Source organism: Salvelinus alpinus, chromosome 31 (assembly GCF_045679555.1).
Source record: "Salvelinus alpinus chromosome 31, SLU_Salpinus.1, whole genome shotgun sequence".
NCBI lineage: Eukaryota > Metazoa > Chordata > Actinopteri > Salmoniformes > Salmonidae > Salvelinus > Salvelinus alpinus.
The window spans coordinates 22,649,294-22,655,000 of NC_092116.1; positions in this window are offsets into that span (position 1 = coordinate 22,649,294).

Below are 5,707 nucleotides of genomic sequence, written 5' to 3' on the forward strand. Positions count from 1 at the left end.
CTGAGTCACTCAGCTTTATGGAGGTGCCGAGGCTATATGACTGAGTCACTCAGGTTTATGGAGGCGCCAAGGCTATATGACTGAGTCACTCAGCTTTATGGAGGTGCCGAGGCTATATGACTGAGTCACTCAGCTTTATGTAGGTGCCGAGGCTATATGACTGAGTCACTCAGCTTTATGGAGGTGCCGAGGCTATATGACTGAGTCACTCAGCTTTATGGAGGTGCCGAGGCTATATGACTGAGTCACTCAGCTTTATGGAGGTGCCGAGGCTATATGACTGAGTCACTCAGCTTTATGGAGGTGCCGAGGCTATATGACTGAGTCACTCAGCTTTATGTAGGTGCCGAGGCTATATGACTGAGTCACTCAGCTTTATGGAGGTGCCGAGGCTATATGACTGAGTCACTCAGCTTTATGGAGGTGCCGAGGCTATATGACTGAGTCACTCAGCTTTATGGAGGTGCCGAGGCTATATGACTGAGTCACTCAGCTTTATGGAGGTGCCGAGGCTATATGACTGAGTCACTCAGCTTTATGTAGGCGCCGAGGCTATATGACTGAGTCACTCAGCTTTATGGAGGTGCCGAGGCTATATGACTGAGTCACTCAGCTTTATGGAGGTGCCGAGGCTATATGACTGAGTCACTCAGCTTTATTTAGGTGCCGAGGCTATATGACTGAGTCACTCAGCTTTATGGAGGTGCCGAGGCTATATGACTGAGTCACTCAGCTTTATGGAGGTGCCGAGGCTATATGACTGAGTCACTCAGCTTTATGGAGGTGCCGAGGCTATATGACTGAGTCACTCAGCTTTATGTAGGTGCCGAGGCTATATGACTGAGTCACTCAGCTTTATGTAGGTGCCGAGGCTATATGACTGAGTCACTCAGCTTTATGGAGGTGCCGAGGCTATATGACTGAGTCACTCAGCTTTATGGAGGTGCCGAGGCTATATGACTGAGTCACTCAGCTTTATGGAGGTGCCGAGGCTATATGACTGAGTCACTCAGCTTTATGTAGGTGCCGAGGCTATATGACTGAGTCACTCAGCTTTATGGAGGTGCCGAGGCTATATGACTGAGTCACTCAGCTTTATGGAGGTGCCGAGGCTATATGACTCAGTCACTCAGCTTTATGGAGGTGCCGAGGCTATATGACTGAGTCACTCAGCTTTATGGAGGTGCCGAGGCTATATGACTGAGTCACTCAGCTTTATGGAGGTGCCGAGGCTATATGACTGCACCATCAACTTGATTATTTAGCAGACACCACTTGCTTTTATATTCAGTCAACACATATATCTTAAGAAATCATGGAATATAATTGAAAATTGTAATTTCTCTTAGAATAAAAACCTTACTGTAACAACAGTTTTAGTAAGTAATACTGATGAGTAGAAACAAAAAAATAAGTGTATATTTCAGGGTGTGCGGGAGCAGGACAGATGAATAGCAATTCTTACACTATTGTTCTAAATTCAATCCCCTTCTTCATCCCCATTATTCAGTTAATTGAAATTCATTTTTGAAGTTGTGCACAATTATTTGGTTTATGTGCACATTCATTGTCAGTTAGAGACACAGTAGCGCCTTGGGACCCAAAAGCATAGTCAGTGCTCTAACTCCCCCTTGTGCTGGTCTGGAGTGATGAAGTAGTGATGCAGGGTACCGTACTAAACCACAAATTACCTCCAGCAGCATAATCTCAAAACTTTTAGTTGAGCAACCACTGTATGATGTTGACATGATCAGTCCATGTCAACTGCATACTACAGTAGATATAACATGATTTGATGTCCATTTATCTGTGGTCAATGTCCTTGAGCCTTCTTAGATGGGAACTTCTAATGTAAGTCTAAGGCAGCACCCAAGGGGCTTGAATATTTGAGCTCTACCTGTAGATTTTGCGGTGATGTAGTGTCCCCATGAGTGACAGAACACTGAGCCAATCACGGCGCAACTAGAGAACATTACCAACACCTACACTTCGTATTTTCTGCTGGCTTTACCACCAACACAGAAAGCACTGAGCTAGGCTGAAACACCTGCATTTTGAAGCTGCCTTACTCAAGAAATCAAAAAAGAGATCATGTTTGTATGCGGCTTTAAAATATATACTGTATATATGTTTACATTGTTTGCAAACTGATATATGACACATATTAATGCCAAAATAATACGCAAAACAGGCAAAAACAAACAAAAACATAGTTTTTTTTATATATACAGGTTCTGCCCTGCATGCCTTGAATGGCGTGTCGCCAATGCTGGTTTCACATGAACTAAAACAATTTCTATGTGTATTTACAAGTCCTTCTCCAAACGGATTACTAGCTATTATCAATAGCTCTTATCCATTTATAAATTACAGTTCATGGAGGATGGTGTTATTTCTTTAGAGAAAAAGGGAATAACGTTCCATTTATGCACGTTTAACTCGGGTCGGAATCAGGGGCTTGTTGAATAGCTGCTTAAAGAGTTATGGGATATTAGAATTTTCTTATCCTAACCTGTATATTTTGAACCAAGTCATGTGGGTAAGAAGGAAACCTGACCTTTGACCTGCATTTGTCGAATGGTTTGTTACCATGGAAATGTGTTGTGGTTTACGCAAGGTACCACATGTTGGCAAAATTTTGGACTTTGGACACCTATTATATTGTGGCTCAATAAAGTCAGTCTCAGTCTGGGATTTAATATTGAAACAGGATATTCAAAACAGACAGAAAATATATACAACTTCCATGTGTAGCTGCATTACAAAGCAGTTCAATGCTTATGTTTGGTATACAGTGCCTTCGGAAAGTTTTCAGACCCCTTCACTTTTTCCACATTTTGTTACGTTACAGCCTTATTCTAAAATGGATCAAATAAAAAAATATTCAGCAATCTACACACAATACCCCATAATGAAAAAGCGAAAACAGGTTTTTAGAAATCTTTGCACATTTATTAAAAATAATATAATTTACTTATTTACATTAAGTATTAAGACCCTTTGCTATGAGACTCGAAATTGAGCTCAGGTGCATCCTGTTTCCATTGATTATTCTTGAGATGTTTCTACAACTTGATTGGAGTCCACCTGTGGTAAATTCAATTGAATGGACATGATTTGGAAAGGCACACACCTGTCTATATAAGGTCCTACAGTTGACAGTGCATATCAGAGCAAAAACCAAGCCATGAGGTCGAAGGAATTGTCCATAGAGCTCCGAGACAGGATTGTGTCGAGGCACAGATCTGGGGAAGGGTACCAAAGAATTTCTGCAATATTGAAGGTCCCCAAGAACACAGTGGCCTCCATTATTCTTAAATGGAAGAAGTTTGGAAGCACCAAGACTCCTACTAGAGATGGCCACCGGCCAAACAGAGCAATCGGGGGAGAAGGGTCTTGGTCAGGGAGGTGACCAAGAACCCGATGGTCACTCTGACAGAACTCTGGTGGATATGAGAGAACCTTCCAGAAGGACAACCATCTCTGCAGCACTCCACCAATAGGGCCTTTATGGTACAGTGGCCAGATGAAAGCCATTCCTCAGTAAAAGGCACATGACAGCCAGCTTGGAGTTTGCCAAAAGCCACCTAAACACTCTCAGACCATGAGAAACAAGATTATCTGGTCTGATGAAACCAAGATTGAACTCTTTGGCCTGAATGACAAGCGTCATGTCTGGAGGAAACCTGGCACAATCCCTACGGTGAAGCATGGTGGTGACAGCATCATGCTGTGGGATGTTTTTCAGCGGCAGGGACTGGGAGACTAGTCAGCATCAATGCTAGATGAACGGTGCAAAGTACAGAGAGATCCTTGATGAAAACCTGATCCAGAGTGCTCAGGACCTCAGACTGGGGAGAAGGTCCACCTTCCAACAGGACAACAACCCTAAGCACACAGCCAAGACAACACAGGAGTGGCTTCGGGACAAGTCTCTGAATGTCCGTGAGTGGCTCAGCCAGAGCCCAGACTTGAACCCGATTTAACATCTCTGGAGAGACTAGAAAATACCAGTGTAGCAATGATCCACATCCAACCTGACAGAGCTTGAGAGGATCTGCAGAAAATAATGTGAGAAACTCCCCAAATGCAGGTGTGCCAAGCTTGTAGCATCACACCCAAGAAGACTCAAGGCTGTAATCGCTGCCAAAGGTGCTTCAACAAAGTACTGAGTAAAGGGTCTGAATAGTTATGTAAATGTGTTCTCAGTTTTTTTTTTCAATACATTTGTAAAAATGTATATAAACCTGTTTTTTCTTTGTCATTATGGGCTATTGTGTGTAGATTGATGAGGGGGGGAAATATTTAATACATTTTAGTGTAAGGCTGTAACGTAAGAAAATGTAGACGTCTGAATACTTTCCGAATGCGCTGTATGTATAAAATTATGTGGACACCCCTTCAAATTAGGGGATTTGGTTATTTCAGCCACACCCATAGCTGGATTGTATAAAATCGAGCACACTGCCGTGCAATCTCCATAGGAAACATTGGCGGTAGAATGGCCTTATTGAAGAGCTCAGTGACTTTCAACGTGGCTCCATCAGTTTGTAAAATTTATGTCGTGCTAGCGCTGCCCCGGTCAACTGTAAGTGCTATTATTGTGAAGTGGAAACATAGGAGCAACAACGGATCAGCCGCGAAGTGGTAGGCCACACAAGCTCACAGAATGGAAAGTCAGCACAAGAACTGTTCTTCGGGAGCTTCATGAAATGGGTTTCCATGGCCGAGCAACAGCACACAAGCCAAAGATCACCATGTGCAATGCCAAGCGTTGGCTGGAGTGGTTTAAAGCTCACCGCCATTGGACTCTGGAGCAGTGGAAACGCATTCTCTGGAGTGAACGCTTCTCCATCTAACCATCTGGCAGTCCGTCGAACGAATCTGGGTTTGACGGATGCCAGGAAAATGCTACCTGCCCCAATGCATAGTGCCAACTGTATAGTTCCGTGGAGGATGAATAATGGTCTAGGGCTGTTTTTCATGGCTCTGGCTAGTTCCCTTAGTTCCATTGAAAGGACATCTTAACGCTACAGCATACAATAACATTCTTGACGATTCTGTGCTTCCAACTCTGTGGCAAGAGTTTTGGGGAAGGCCCTTTCCTGGTTCAGTATGACAATGCCCCTGTGCGCAAAGCGAGGTCTCTACAGAAATGGTTTGTCGAGATCGGTGTGGACGAACTTGACTGGCCTGCACATAGCCCTGACCTCAACCCCATCGAACACCTTAGGGATAATTTGGGACGCCGACTGCAAGCCAGGCCTAATCGCCCAACATCATAGCCGACCTCACTAATGCTCTTGTGGCTGAATGGAAGCAAGTCCCAGCAGTAATGTTCCAACCTCTAGTAGAAAGCCTTCCCAGAAGAGTGGAGGCTGTTATAGCAGCAAAGGGGGTCCAACTCCATATTAATGCCCATGATTTTGGAATGAGATGTTTGACGAGCAGGTGTCCACATACATGTAGTGTATATCTTATTGAGAAGTAACTGAGGTTTTTATCTGTATTGGATGCTGGAAATTTTTGCCGATCACTCAAAACATCGAATACTTTAGCAAATATAAATATTTACATTTGAATCATTAAGCAGACACTCTTATCCAGAGTGACTTACAGTGAGTGCACAACTTGTTTGTACTTAATGCTTTTTTTGTACTGTTCCCCTGTAGGAATTGAACCCACGAGCTTGCTGTTGCAAGCACCA